General features: G+C 38.4%; 1 long non-coding RNA gene across 1 annotated transcript; it reads left to right on the top strand.

Annotated features, from left to right (window-relative positions):
- The first annotated feature begins 7,660 nt into the window (after window positions 1–7,660).
- LOC146492100 (uncharacterized) lies at window positions 7,661–10,355 on the top strand. The gene is made up of 3 exons (XR_014872196.1): window positions 7,661–8,239; window positions 8,443–8,577; window positions 9,276–10,355. It is a non-coding gene; the product is annotated as an uncharacterized LOC146492100 (long non-coding RNA).
- Window positions 10,356–16,902: the final 6,547 nt, after the last annotated feature.

Below are 16,902 nucleotides of genomic sequence, written 5' to 3' on the forward strand. Positions count from 1 at the left end.
AAGTGAAAGATCTGCATCTTAGGCATGACACTTTGCCAGTTGAGAGAACTCTCGGTGTACAGTGGGACACAGAAACAGATACCTTCACTTATACCATAAAGTTGCAAGACAAGCCAATAACCAGAAGAGGCATTTTGTCAGTCATTAATTCCATATATGAATTAACGACTGAAGCAAATCACAATTCCCATGCTTGAGCTGACTGCAGCAGTGATTTCAGTGAGGATGGACAGATTACTGCGACAAGAGCTTCATGTTCCTCTGCAACAGTCATCTTCTGGACGGACAGTACACTTGTGGTTAGATACATTGACAGTGAAACATCTCGCTTCAAAACCTTCGTTCCAAATAGAGTTTCGCTGATTTGAGAAGCAACCAAGCCATCGCAATGGTAGTATGTGACATCGGCAGAAAATCCTGAAGATCAAGCAAGCAGAGGCTTAATGGCAAAGGATCTGTTGGAAGGAGGTTCATGAATTCACGGGCCGAACTATCTTCTAGATGAAAATGAATGTCCAGAACAGCCAGTGAGAAAGAAGGAAAACTTTCAAAATGATCCAGAAGTCAAGACTTCAGCAACTGAACCGTGTGATTGACTACTATTCAGACTGGAATAAACTGAAAAGATCAGTGGCCTGGATGATGAAGCTAAGGGAAGTGCTGTGGATGTTAAAAGAAGAAAGCAAACATTTCTCAAATATAATCCAGAAAAATGAAAATGATCCCGAAAAGCATCGGGCTTTCCAGAAAATGCTAAACAACCAGCAATTCTTTCTAAGCACAGCAAAATCTGTGAACTCATCTTGAGGGACATCCATCAAAGAACTGGTCACTGCGGTCACAATTACGTGCTGGCGCAGCTGCGATGCAGATATTGGTTTCCACAAACCAATTCGGCAATTAGAAAGATAATCAACGAATGTCAAACTTGCCGTAGGATTTCTGGAAAGGTTGGTGAGCAGAAGATGACTTACCTGAAGACCGTCTTCTACCAGACAAACCTCCACTCACGAACACTGGTGTCGACTACTTTGGCCCATTTGATGTCAAGCAGGGTCATGTCAAAAGATCTGGTGTCATGTTTACCTGCCTCACTCTCCGAGCTGTGCATATTGGAGTTGCAAACAGTCTTGACACAGGTTCCTGTATCAATGCGATTCGACGTTTCATCTGCAGGAGAGGTCAAGTCACCACTTTGTCACAAACTTTGTGGCAGCTGAAAGGGAGTTGAGGGAAGCCATTCAACGACTGGACAATGACAAAATAGAAAGAGTCATAAAACCAAAAGGTATAAAGTGGATTTTTAAAAGCCCAGCTGCTTCACATAAAGGTGGGGTCTGGGAGAAACAAATTCAAACAGTGCGGCGAATTCTCACCGCTCTTTTTTTTTTTTTTTGCGCCTGTACCGTTTGGTTCTTTAGCCGTCAGAAGTGTTGTCTGAAGGCCAACAAAGATACCCAACGGTCCATTTGATCGACCTTTGTTGTTATTATTATTTATTTTATTTTATTTCTATTTTCAGTTGTTACAGACGGGACAGACATGGCTGGGGATAGGAAAGGGAGAAAGAAAAATGAAGGAAAAGAGAAACAGAGGGGAAGAGGGAGAGTGAGAAAGGGCACTTAAAAAGAAAATAAAAATCTCCCGGTTCACCTGTTGAGAGAAAAAAAAGAGAAAACAAGCACAAAAGAGAGCAGCGTAATAAACACAACACCATCGCATTTATCTAGCCAAGTGTAAATAACAGTAAATACTAATATTGAATGTTGTTGTGCAGCATGCAGGACCGACAGCACACAATGTGCTTTGAGGTAGCAGCCAAGGAAGGTGTGGTTTGTGTCTATGAACAGTGAACATCCGTGTGTACACCAGTGTGCACACCTGTGTGGATGAGCACGCTTGTATTCAAAAGGTTTCTCTATGTAACGATCTGCTAAAGCAGTGGTTCCCAAACTTTTTTCGCTAGGCCCCGCCTTTGTTTTTACAAAAAAATCTTCGCGCCCCACCCCCTCCAATCACACACACCAATATTTTGTTTTAAACTCCCGTGCAGTTTATTTCATATGGAACGCCAGGACTGCCATAATGAATTAATTAAATACACCATTAAATAATTAATTAAATGTGGCAATAATTAATTAAAATCGGAAATAATTAATTACATAAATATTTATGACATATGTAATTAATTAATTATTGACACATTTAATTAATTAATGACACATTTAATTAATTATTGACACATTTAATTAATTAATGACACATTTAATTAATTATTGACATATTTAATTAATTATTTCTTTATTTCACATTTTAATTAATTATTGCACAGTTGACTCCTTCAGGTCTCACCATGAGTCAATCAATAATTCATCATCAATAATCAGTCATCAATAATTTTATCTGTCAACCTCGCCCATCAAACTCAGGGGGCGGGGCTAACGCTGATCGAGTCAAAACCATTGCTTTGGCCTGGTGGCCATTGTTTTTAGCACACAACAACCAGCATGTGGAAATTAACAGAACTGAGCTTTGAAAAACCCTGTTTGTGTGTCACCAAATACCGTTTTAATATTTTTTTAGCCGAGAATGTAGTGGTTTAATCTTCATGTGTCTGGTCGGTTTGTCAAGATAGAGCCTCTTTGCAAAAGTGCTTCGATGATTTCGGAGATGTCTGCCCAGTCTCACGGCAAAGCGTGGGATAGACCCGCTCGCCTCGCAAGCAATCGAGCTATTACCACCGACAAAGCGCAGGCCCCGGTACACAGCTGTAATAACCCCCGCTGACACTGACTTATTTTACTGAGGTTATATTTATCGGGGTTTTATTTCCTGATGTTCTTATGTGTCCTACGTGTTTCAGTCGCCAATTCTGAATTATAACTAACATTAAAAACATGTTTAAGGAGGAGAGAGAGCAAATAAATTCGATTAACAGCTGATCTTTGGGTTTTTGTTCAGTAATCAGCGTGACCTGCGTATAAACGCATAAAATAAATAACGTTGGTGTTTCCGTCATGTAGTAACTGCTGGCTTTAACTGTACAAAGGTTGTTCGACACTATGAAACACATACAGACTTCATGATGTTCGGCTAATATTTTTATTGTGAATATTAATCATGAGGGTAAACGGACCTGTACACCACAGAGCAAGGTCAGCATATCCACGATATCTTCAGCTCTATGAGTTAACCCAGAGTTTCCCAGCTGACTAATCTAACGGTCATCTATGAATATGTCACGGGTCATATCGATATGATTTTACAGAAAATCATCCTTATTACTGCCAACTATTCCAGAGACGTGAAAATCTACAGCATAAAGAACAAAACATCCAGAAGTCTGCACGATGTGTTTCATAGTTTGTAACAAGCCTTTGACAAACATAACATGACCGAAAAAGAAAAAAAAGAGAAAAAAATCAAATTATATGTTAACCTCATTTATTTTTATTTAAGTAAACTCTAAATATTCTAACAGACAGCTGGTGCTTAGAATACAGTTGCTATAAGTAACTATTAAAAAACAGATGATATAATATTTCTGTCCAGGTTGCAGTCTTCATGATGAACACGCTGTTGCAAACTCTGGTCCTCTCGGTGGAAATGCGCCTACTCTTCTCTTTCTTTAAAACATTTTATAAGTCAGTTTACTCTCAAGATTCACTGTTAAATCCAAAACACACCAGATAAAGAAAAGCGAATGGTTTAGTCGAACACATGTGCCAGTGAACCATTAAACGTCTGTAAAACTGTGCAGTTCTGAAACGTAACTTTAACCTCAGCCAAACCGATTTGCTCAGTTGTAAATAAAACAGCGAAGTAAACGTGACCCGACAGACAAAACCTGAGTGAATTAAGTCCAGCGTTTAACACTGAGAGCTAAAACTCAGGTGAGGTTTCAAAGCTGTGCCGGTGATTGGACATCAGCCGCTGATAAAGTGGGTTCGCCTATAAAGTGCTCTGTTGGGAAACAAGCTCCAGCAGCTCTGCGCTCGGGAAAAACTATATTTACTTATCTTGTGCAGAAAAAATGTGCTGACGTTGCGTAATATCGAGCACCGGCTGCCCAGTTATACTGTGACTATTACCAGGTAACGTGGACGTGTTTCTTGAATTAGCAGCAGGTGTTAAACAACCGCTGACAGGTGAGGATGAGGAGGATGCATGCAGGTAAACTGAGGGCCTGTTGAGCTGATCGCTGGTGTCGTGAGAAACACGTCAGCTCGTTCTTTATGTTACAAAAGCACAGAGACACAAGACCAGGTGGAAAGAGACGATCGTTCGGTGAAAATGAGAATCTGCGAATGCAACATGTGGAACACAGAGAGTGGAATATCTAAACAAACCGGTTAACGTAGCCCCCACCCCTCCAAACCAAACAAATACACACAAAATAAACAGTTAAGCTGGAACACCGGGGCTGTGAGCTCGGTGCACTCTGTCAGCTGACTGTTAGCAGAGCTAGTGAAATGTCTGAAAACATCTGAGCACTTTTGCAAACATGTTCTATGTTGACAACCTGACCAGACATTCGCAGCTAAAACACTATTATTAAAACTACACTATTGCTGCCTGTGATTTGAAATGCATTCTGGGATACCAAGTCGACACAAGCAATCGATTATCTAGGATTGACCTGTCTTGCCTTACTTTGCACGGCAACCAATCAAATTTTAGAGAAGCTGCATGGCAGCGTTAACCCCGCCCCCTGAGTTTGATGGGTGAGGCTGACAGATAAAATTATTTCATGGTGAGACCTGAAGGAGTCAACTGTGCAATAATTAATTAAAATGTGAAATAAAGAAATAATTAATTAAATGTGTCAATAATTAATTAAAATGTGAAATAAAGAAATAATTAATTAAATGTGTCAATAATTAATTAAATATGTCATTAATTAATTAAATGTGTCATTAATTAATTAAATATGTCAATAATTAATTAATTGTGTCAATAATTAATTAATTACATGTGTCATAAATATTTATGACACAATTAATAAATTAATTATTTCTGATTTTAATTAATTATTGCCACATTTAATTAATTATTTAATGGTGTATTTAATTAACTCATTATGGCAGTCCTGGCGTTCCATAATTTCACACCTTAAACATTTAGTAAACAATTAAACAAATAAAAGTAAACTGCAATAAATTACAGGCAGCAATAAAATAAACTACTAACTCTTTTACCACACCTACATGGGTATTTTTGAAAATGCAGCTTTTTTTCTATGCGTTTGGACCTTTCGTCCACATGTAAACAGCGTTTCGATTCACAGAAAAAGGAGATTTTTTACAACTCAGTTTTTGCGTTTACGTGTGGACGAGGAATACGGAGTTTGTCACGCAGCATCAAAGGTATGTGCCTTTTTTTCATGCTGTGCGCCACGTTATTGTTTACATGAGAAGAATTTCTACAGTGGCGGAAAGAGACAAAATACTGTTAATCTTACTATCTGCAGTTTTTACATGCTTACATACACACACGCAGTTACTGTCCTTCCATTTAAAAAGGCAGAGGCGTCACGGTGTAATTATTTTACATGTAGTTGTTTTTTTTCTGTGTAATAATATTCAACATTGCTATCAATACAATTTTCAAAAAATGTCTCTCTGTGCAAAATGGGTTCAAAAACATAAACAACTGTGGGATACTGTTTTTCCATGATTTAGACAGGGGGAACAAATGGTGGCAGGATCAGCCTGATATTATTTATATCCCACTGTAACTTTACTGTATAAAGAGCTAACATCTCCAAAAGGAGTAGTTAGTCATTATAAGAAGTGTTTGTGAAATAAAAATCAAGAATGTGGGATACAACGGTGCTCCCTACGCAGGGGGAACTAATTTTGACCTACCTTGGCACTTGTGCAGGTGAAGCCAAAGGTAAGATATGCTTCATCATATTTTCTAGTGTTTGGCTTGGAAGGAAGTTGGTTTGAAAACATATTTGGCGATTCTTCATCTTCTGCTTTGCATTTGTGTGGGAGCCCCGTTAAAAAACCTGTCCATTATGCTAGCTGTGTCCAAGCATTCTTTTTTTTTTTTTTAATTCATACTGCGCCCCCTCCAGCAATGTTGGCCAATCAGAAGTCTAGAAGCCTCGGTGGGAAAAAGTAAACGAAGCTGGGGCATAGAAGCAGGACCTAGTCCTATGTGTGGAGGGACAGTAACTGTGTGTGTATATGTAAGCATTTAAACACTGCAGAGAGTACAATTAACAGTAATAGTATTGTAGAAATTCATTTCACCGAAACAATAACGTGGCGCACAGTGTGATGTCAAAAAATGCGCACACCTTTGACGCTGCGTTTTTCTCATCCACATGTAAATGCAAAAACGGAGTTTTCAAAAATATCCACCCTGGCCGGAGTTTTTAAAAATCTTCGTTTTCAGTGACCAAAAACGCCGTTTACGTATGAAGGAAAGGTTCAAACGCATAGAAAAATCTGCGTTTTCAAAAAATACCCGGGTAAATGTGTGGACGTAGCCTTATTGCTAGGTTGAACACATGTTAAAGGAGAGAGTGTGAGTGGATAAGAAAAGAGTGTAGTGGATTCTTATCTGGAGTGCAGTCAATTGCTGTGTCCCAATTCGGGGTATGCACGCTTGAAGTACGCATTTTAAGTGCGGTTACGTCACCGCCACGCGACGACGGCTGTCCCAATTCGAAGTGTACTTGAAATGCATACTCCAAATGCGCCGTCGATTTCCCCAAATATCAAGCGTGGTCCGGTGCACGCTTCGTGGTCCCATATATCCCACAATTCATAGCGCGGCGGTGGGTGTGGATAATTTTGCCGCAAAATACGGCAGAAGGGAGCGGCCAAGAGTGAACTGTCAAAAGTAAGTACTGAATAGGACGTCACTTATTCATGTGCGAATGTTTAATAACGAAGAACATTAAAACATTGCTGTTGGCCACATGTCGGCAAAGTTGTGTGACACTAGTGATGTTTGTACTTTCAGCATTAACTTGGTTTTAAAGCCTCTACTTGTAAATATACATATAGTCGACCTTAATCTTACAGAGAATCTGATGATTTTATGGATAATTAAAGTCAGTCATATATCCACAAACACAACAAGCTGAAAGTCAGTGATATATATATATATATATATATCACTGACTTTCAGCTTGTCATATATATATATATATATATATACATATATATATATATATATATATATATATATATATATATATAATCTGACAATACTATAATATTGGCCATATTATATTTACATTACCATAGTGAGATGACTTTAGTCTCATGAACAACATTAACTAATTATTATTTACTAGCTACTCTTAAATGACTGTTCAGTACAGAAATGAAGCCCAACAATCATGTTTTACAGTCCTGTGGTCTCAGCCTCAGATACTCAACTAATCAAAGTGATGTCATGACAAAAATGAATGACCAACAAAACAATTTTCTCCTTCATTTCTGTCAAACAAAGCTGTATGTAACGTGTCTCGCGGTTAGTATCATGGTTGCTAGGCAACCTGAACAGCGCGACGAAGCATATACCGTCCCATTTCACAAGCCTCTCACTTCCGCACTTCCCGTACTTATAGTACGCACCGTCCGTAGTACGCGTAGTGCGCGTACTTCAAGCGTGCATACCCCGAATTGGGACACAGCAAATATAACCACGGAGTGGTGCCAGGGGTGGGGTTTTTTCCCGCAAAATCTCCGGCGTCTGACGTCACCTACAACATGGGTCGCTTACCTTTTCCCATCACTTCCGTCACTTACCTGCCTCCTCTTTTTCTTTTTTTACCTTTGAGAAAGTTCCACTTAATTTTTTTTAGAAAAAAGCAAATTTATAATTAAAATGACAAACTCTTCAAACAATATTATTTTTTTTTAGCTTTGATGTGTTTGTAATAATGTGAACAGGGTGAAAATGTGCACCTGTGAGGGCTTCTGGCACACTGTGATTACGTAGTTGGTGAGTGGGACAAGCTAGAAGGAACCAGGGGCGACTTTAGCCCATTTTTGGGGGTGCTTCAGAGCCTAAATTATTTCTCACAGTTTTTTGTTGCCTTATGGTTCCAAGCGCTGTCACCAATCTTTGCATTTTGTTATTATCTCATGACACTTGTTTAATCAGCTACCATCTCTCCTATGGACTTTTTAATGTCTACAGTCTCAGATCAACACAGCCCTGCCCTCCAGCACTATCCACAGCAACCCCTGAACAGCAACATTTTACCCATCAGGTAAAGCATTGGCTTCGTTTGCTTTGCCTTGTTGCCCATATTAGATTCTTGATGAATGTGTGTTGTTGTTATTCAGCCTGGTTCAATGTGCCCCTTTTAAACTTTGAGCACCCGCCCCTTTAAACCTCTCTGCACGGCCCTGATCAAGCCTAATATATGCAGAGATATTTGTGACTTTCTTAAAAATTCAGATCCTTTTCCAGCACAGAGACATGGCCAAGGAAAGGAAAGACTTCACTGAGTGAAAAAAAGGATGAAGATACAAGCTGGTGATGATCCAGTGCAGCTGGTCTCAGAAAATGAAGAAAAAGCCTGATCACCTTCTCCACAAAAACACGGTGAGTTTAATGTTGTGATTGATTTAGTTTTTCAAGGGATGTATGTTACTAGATTTATAAACTGTTTATGTTGCAACAGAATGCTGTTATGTGTATGTGACTCTATGTGTATTATAATCCTTTGTAGGGCTGTGCGATATAACCAAAATCTCATATAACACATTTCTCATCCCGATAACGATATATATCGCAAAATAGTGCATTTTCTGTAAATTCTGTGAATCTCGGGCAACTCAACTTGCGTGAAGTGTTTATATTGTCATCATTTATTTAGTTTATTTTGAAAAGTCTCAATAGGATCTTTGGCTTTATTGTGAAAGGTTTATGTGGAAAATAAACAAGTGGTGGTTTTGCTGTCGTTGCTAACGAACTAACGCGTGAAAACAGTCGCTTGTCCGTCTGTAGTGTGGTGATTTTAAATATAATAGAACGAGAGAACTTAGTATAGCCACTACAGTGACCATCAAAACGATGAAAAATATTGCTGTAAACAGTTTATTTTGTGACACCATGAAACAAACAATAGTGTATAATATGAAACGATAGAGGTTTTAATATCATCATCTGATATATTTCATCATATTGCACAGTCCTAATCCTTTGTATTTTTCTTCATTTTTTTTTTTAACCTTAAACATACGCAACAGCAACAAAAAACAAACTTTTTAAAATATATTTTTGTTTCTGTTTTTCCTCAGAATAAATTGTGACTGAGATGGAGTTCCTGTATGAACTGAACAACTGAAAATCCAAGGAAAAGCGGATTGTATTTTATTTGAAGCTCAATTAGAACTTGATGGACTAACATGCTGCATTCAGGACTTTATCACACTGATATATGAAGAGTGGTAACAAGAGAACTTGTGCACACACAACGTGTCACTTTATGCTTGCGCTTCCCCTAGCCTGGTATCACTTTGTAGTCACTTGTCTTATTATTGTCTTATTTGTTGCGATTCAGGGGCTGTGCACACAAGCAGAGATTTTTGCTTGGGAAGTTACCTTGACCTCATTTTCAGAGGCTTCTCTAACATTTAATTGTTGTGAAATATGTCAGACTTTTTCCTCTACTTTAACAGCTTTGAACATAGCGGAGAAAAAGGTGTGCACTGAGGATTTTGAACTATGATGTTTAAGTGTTGTCACTGCTGAGGATTTGTGGACACAGATCCTTATTCACTTAGCCGCTGTTCACAGTTTAAGTCTTCATCCGAACATGCACTTCTAATTGTACTTTGCTCCTCACTGTCTTTGAAAAGCAAGAGCTGACAAAACAAGTCCAGTAAATGCACTTTTTGGTTTTAGTTTGTTTTATTTATTATATGGAGAAAAGTCTTGTCAGCTCTGTGCTGAGAGGGCTGTGGTTATCCATCCGTCCTGTTCTAATAAACCCAAATTTCAGGAACATCTTCTTTAGATCTGTTCAGTTTTATTCATGTGGCGCCACTTAAACAGTCAACAAATCTTGACTCAAATGATGTTATATTGTAAGGTAAAGACTCCAAAGAGTTAATCTAGGACAAATGTTCACACAAATGTGAATTCAGTAATCAAAGGTGAGCAGCTATAACTGACTACATGTGTATACTGTATTATGACACGGATGTAACAGGCAAAACAACCACAAGGCAGTGATTCTAACTTAAAGGTACTTGGATATTATTAAATGCTATATTTTTTGTTTGTCAGGTGTCCTGTTTGAAGAAAACACTTTGGAGCCACTTGAATGAATATATATAAACACATTTACATGAGGGAAAATTTCAAGGAAATAAAAATGCTCAAATTTGAAAGTTATTTTGTTCATGTATCAGCTGTTTAGTCATTTTATGACGAGATGAGTGCTGTCATTATATTTTAGTATAGTTTTTGAGATGAAGAGAACAAAAGTATTTAACTTTAATTGGACCAATGTTGTTGTGTACTAAGCACAGATTAATTTAAAAAGCTTTTAATTTATTTGTATTTGTATAGAAATGTACATTTAAGGATATAAAGAAGTACATTTAAAGAGTTACAGTGAAAAGAAGTGCCTGTAAATGGTAATATTAACAGAGCTTTCAACTTTTCTATTAACATAAAATATCAGTTAATGATGCAGGAAATATACAGTGAAGAAATTGAATTTTACGTTTTATAGCTGAAGGAAATGCCTGTAAATAGTACAGAGAATATACTGTTAATCTGCAGAATTTTCCGTTTTATCATTTACGGAAAAGTCCTTCAACTTCCATAATAAAAAACTGAAAATGTACTGGCAGAAAATTCCCAGGACATTTTTTTGTTTTTCTATGGAAATCTTTTTTACAGTGTAGCTGTCTCGCTTGTCTTTGACTTGGACGTACTTCTACCTTGAAGACACAAAACTCAGTCTATGGCGTTCTGTACATGACCACAGACAACATGGTTGTATGCACTGAGTGACTTGTGTGCCTGAAATTTCTCTCTGGTGTATACACTGGGTTTCTCCACCAAATACGTGTATATATCTGCCCACTGGATATTTTGCCATCTACTAATGTCTTCCACTCAATCTGTAATATCACAAGGAAGTCATTTACTGGTCATCAAAGTTTATTTGCTCAGGTACTTTTCCCCATTTTTGGGGGGATAATCGGTTGATTATCTATCTACCTATTACACTCCGCTATACTTCAGTTTCCAAATTACACATGCATCCATACCTACGTCATCAAATGTTAGTAAAACAATGTGCGTGCTTATATGAAATATCCTCCTCCCTCCTTTTGCGCCTTGAGAAAGGACCTCCCCAAAACACAACATATGTAACAGTAGTGATGGGAAAATGAAGCTCGTATCACCACCAAAACACAGCATAAATCCTGCCAATGTTTCCTTTTTTTTTTAACTGCAGCAAAACCGCCATAAGTCCTTGGCGAAAAAGGTTACTTCGGAAACATGGCTCGAACAATTTCTCTTCAACGACGTAATCCGATAAAAAAAAACGGAAAAAATCTCTTTACCCGTCGGCTACCCATGGCTGTCATGCGACCGGCTATTGCAGCTAATAATACAACAGCTTCTTGCCATTTTTTTGTGTTTCTTTTTATTGCTGTGTAACTGATTTCAATTGAAAGCCTGCGTGCGCTAGTACCTCTTGCCACGAGTTCCCAGAATCCTTTGCGGTTTTACCCCTGAATGACGTCACATTTTCAATCTCTATAGGGCTTTAGGATTGAGGGTGTAACTATTGCACCTATTGTAACTATTAAATATTGTGTACTTGTGCTTTAGATGGAGAAGTTGTACAGCGAGATATCCACAGGCAGGAATGATTTCCTGTGTCATTCAGCGGTGTATTTGGGTCTATCGCCCAATCGCTCTATTGGGTAATCTCAGTCTATCGCCTAACGTGCTCTTAGGACTGGCCACTGTCATGTCATGGAGTGGGTTGGGTGTATTCTCCAGCATTGCCATTAACCTGCCAGTTCAGGTTATTGTTTAATTTCTCATCTCTGTTCACCTGTGTTTTTGTTTTGTGGTAGTTATCAGCCTAAATAAACGGTTCTTTAGTTTTGTCTCCCGTGCGTCCTGCTTTTGGGTCCCCTCCTCAAACACACCAGCCATGACAACCTCTTAATTTCAAATTAATTAAACCAATTAAACCATATCCAAACTTTATTTATTTTGTACAGCCTGTATAATTATTTGACTTAATAAAACGTTATTTTTACATTTTGTTATTAAAGTCAAAGAAGGAAGTGGAACACAAAGAGTATTTTTGCTGTGTTTTATATCTATTTGACCCTTAGTGACCTAAACAATCGGTAGCTTCTAATTGTAACCATCACATCTAAATGACAGTTGTACAGGGGGTTGGTAAAGACTCAGAGTTATCCATTATTAGTAGAGCCCAGCTTATATCAGTCAATGTTAGCTATTTGCCAATATATCAGAACTGCCATTTATTATGAAAAGAAAATTTAAGAAGCAAAGGAGAAGCAGCAGAAATACCCTTCAACCATGTTGTGAGTATTGATGTTGGATAATTCATCCATCATCTATTGTGTCGGCAACTTCCCAGCCAGTTGATCCAAGTGAGAAATCCACAACCTGATTATATTTAAAACTGCATTTCCATATTATCTTAGTAAGGACTCGCATATATCTAGACTTAACAAACATTAGGGAAATTGTTTTATGTTTCATGTGTCAGAAAGAAAAAATACCGGTTAATATATTGGATTTTAAAAATCATGAAATATTGGTATCTGTCTTGAAAAAATGAGCTTTAGTTATTAGAGTTGCAGGCGCATTTTATAGTTAAAACATTTTGGCAACACCTAGGCCTGGTTGGATTTCTCTCTCTCTCTCTCTCTCTCTCTCTCTCTCTCTCTCTCTCTCTCTCTCTCTCTCTCTCACTCACACTCACACACACACACACACACACACACACACACACACACACACACACACACACACACACACACCACTAGGTGAATTATCTAAATTGGAAAAGTAAGTTGCAGTACACGACTGAAAAGAACTCCTTGTTTGTGAGTAAGGTAAGGATGGGTCTGACATTATTATGTTATTATTCCCATATATATCTGTTCAATTTCAGATGTAATATAACAAATGTTGTGCTGAGTACATTGACGTCACTCTGAATAAGCCGAGCACCTACCTTACCGCCTCCTCTAAAATTGGTCTAATCAAAGCGAGGCGCTACTTCAGATCCGGCTTAAAAGCAGTCATTGTCATGTCGAGCTACAGTGCAGAAAGTGGAAAATACACTGTCCTTACTGTACGGTCCGATATAACAGGAAATAACTTTTAGGAAGCCACTGACGTCTTTTTTGCCTCATTGAAAAGTTTGATTGCCACCTCGTCTCTCCTGAACTAGAAGCTGGAGCACATGTGGCACTTCCTGTTTGGCCCCGAGGAAGATGATTTCCTGCCCTGTCGGCTTCAGTGCAGCACAAAGGAAATGATTATCCCCTAATTATAGATGGTTGAGAAGAAGATTGGCTGTCTCTGTAATCTTGATAATAGCATAATGTGTCACCAACCCAAACAACTGGTCACAGTGATGTTTTGGCTTTTTTTCCCCCCTCTCAAATTACAGCTAATAGAAAATCACACAGTTATGGGAAAGATGTCACCTTCAGTGTGAATGTCTAAAATGAAAGTGATGCCTACTTTCTTCCTCTTCTTCTTCTTTTTTTACCTGCTTGTTTTTACATGTCTTGCCGTCACATCATTACAGCTTAAAAGAAACATCTGGAAGGCATTATGAATCATCGCTGCTCGATGTGGGTGGCATTTCCGAGAACTAAATTACCTTCATCCTCTTGCCACCCTTGGTTGCTTGTAAAAGTTTGTTTGAATTATGGCAAATTTGATCCAGTTTTCCCAACTGCAGAAGAAACGGCATTCATATTTTGAGGATCTAAACCCATTATGGCCAAAAGAGGACTTCAGTAGGCCCGTGCAGTAAGTGCAATATGAGTGTGCAAGCACAGATATGAAAATGTTCATAGTCCTCTAGATAAATTCTACAGTTTAAGTCAAATTGTTACAGATTACTTCTGAAATCAGGACTGGAGTTTGCACATTTTTTTCTTTGGCATGTAGTGATATGTTTCCATCCACGCCTTTTTTTTGTGACTTAATATATCAGCTATAAAAATGTCTGGAGTGTCTTGAATATATAATATGAAACTATTTTATTTCTACTCTCTACATCCACTAACCAAAAAAAAGCATGCATGAGGGTGGGGGTATATTAGTGTTCACATCCTGTCGTGCCACTGCTAGCATCTGGCCACATGTCTCTTCGCACTGCTGCAGAGTGATGTGGATGGTGCGTAGTTTGGTGGAAAGGAAAACTGGATCTGAGGTTTTCATATGTATTTTTAACACATACGACCAGTGCCATTTAGCTCCATTGTATTCAAGTGTAGGGCGGCACGGTAGACCATCACCTCAAACTGGTACACATTTTAGATCAGGGGTGTCAAATGCAAGATTTGGCCCAGCGCTCCAATCTGGCCCACTGAGGAGCTCTTCAAAACTTGATTTGGGACTTCTTTTTTTTTTCTACTGATAAAGGCCTCCCCAGTGGCCATTCATAGTACATCAAGGTGAGTTCAGGATTTCGTTAGAAAGCTGAGACGTGCAGTTGATGTTGCACTTCTTTCTCTGTGGTGAAGTCAGCAGAAAAGGACAGCTGTTGTGACTGACCAAATTTCCCAGCACAGTGGGGTGGTGGACTTACCCTTTTGGCTAAAGGTGCAATAATGTCCCTCCCCTCCCCTATATATACTGCCTTTACTCTGCCATGTGATCAGATATATATAATCCCTTAAATAAATAATAAATAATGGTTTCTGCTGTCATGGCCATAATTTTTCCTGCATACAATACTCAGAAGGCAGAGGCCTTGAAACACAGACCAGATTTAATCAGAATCAGAAAGACTTTATTTATCCCCAAGGGGCAATTAACATACAACAGAGGTAGATAGAAGACAAGGACAATAAGAACAAGCAATAAGAGTGAGATAATAAATACACAGAATATCCAGTATATACAGTTTTAAAATTAATGGCTCTCTGTACCTATTATGCGCCCCCTACACCTGAGTTTGAGGGGCTGTGCAACTTTTTGTGTTCCCCTGTCCCTGACACGGATCTAAGCGTGTGTGATTCCTGTTGTTTCACTTGCTGTAAAAAAAAAAAAAAAATCCCCTGAGTGTTGTCAGGCAGGTGTGAAGCGGTGTATCGTGCCGCCGTGGGTCATTATCCTCTTTTATCTCAATAGAGGTCGTGATGTGACGGCAGCACGAGAAGCTGCGGCCTGAGATGAGTGGAGGACAAGCGTGTGCGCGAGCACGTCGAAACACGTGCACCTTTCTCTCTCCGCGCCAGGCTGACGGTCACAACGAAGATAAAAGAGGAGCCCAGACAGTGCCTTCAAAGTAAAAGCACCAGTGGCTGTAAAATTCATTGTATACCAATATTGTTAACTACATCTCATTGCTACTCAACTCTTACCACAGCGTGAACACCTGAGTTGCTATAGTTACCAGACATTTGAACCATAAACTACTAAAATTCAGTAGTGATGATTTGTATGGATACGTGCTATAGAGTCAAAACAAGTCTTAAAGTGCGTAGGTTGACAGTATAGGCCTTCATTCTATTAGTGGCACATGACTAGCACAGGGTTGGACCATGTTTTGTCTTTAGAACTGCCTTAATTGTTCATGAATCAAATCTCCAGTCTCCAAATCCCAAATGTGCCCGATTGAGTTGATACTTGGTGACTGCGGGGGTCATTTGAGTGGAGTGAACTCATTGGTCTCTTTTATACCATTCTCTGTAAACCCTAGAGAGGCTTGCATGGGAAAATCCCACCAGATCAGCAGTTTTTTAAAATATCATACCAAGCATGCAAATACCAACAACCCTGTCATGTTCAAAGTCACCTTTCTCAGTTTGAGCTTCAGCAGGTCATCTTTACAAAGTGAAAATTGCAGAAAATGTTGTTAATTATGGCAATATTTTCAATAAAATGCATGGCTATTCCTGGTTTGGTGATGCTAGCCTTAGACAGGAGTCAGAATTAACTGAAAATGAAAGTAATTATTGGAGGCATGTGAAATGATCCAAACATTGATAGTATTGATACCAATGCTGGTGCTAGTATTGGATCGATACTAGCGTGATAGGATCGATACTTTGTTTCTATCCTCTCAGTTCAGTATGAAGCGCACTGAATTGTGTTAAAATAATTATTTTTTGTTGCAACATCCATCTTTTATTTATAGCCTATAGCACATTTAAATAACAGAGCGGACCCAAAGTGCTTCAGGGACAAGCGCATTTTAATTCCAGCTCTTCAAAAAACTAAGTTTCAAAATACAAAAAAAGCTGAAACTTGTGTTTTATTGTTGTAACTAATTATCATGGAAAATAATCATCTCATAAATCACGACACACTGCTCTCCCCTACGTAAGCTGCATTTATAAGTTAAAACTATGGGTATCGGTATTGATATCTGGAATACGGGCCTTGTATTGAACTGGTAACTAATTATAGAGCTAGAAAAAAAGCTTGTATCATGAAGACAGAAAATAGGCCTAATAATGTTGTTTCCCTCAAAAACAACAACAAAACTCAAAGGCTTTGTGCCTTTATTCTGAAATCTTTAAAAAAAATTATATGACAGTACACTCAATGCATATGGAAAAAATAAGGTATATTTCTTTTTGAAATGTATTTTTCTTAAGACCTCTCGAGCTAATTAATACTTTCGCGTGAAACGTTTTTAAATGATAAAAATCGTAATTTAATATT

The sequence above is a fragment of the Neolamprologus multifasciatus genome, chromosome 23 (genome assembly GCF_963576455.1).
Source record: "Neolamprologus multifasciatus chromosome 23, fNeoMul1.2, whole genome shotgun sequence".
Classification (NCBI taxonomy): Eukaryota; Metazoa; Chordata; class Actinopteri; order Cichliformes; family Cichlidae; genus Neolamprologus; species Neolamprologus multifasciatus.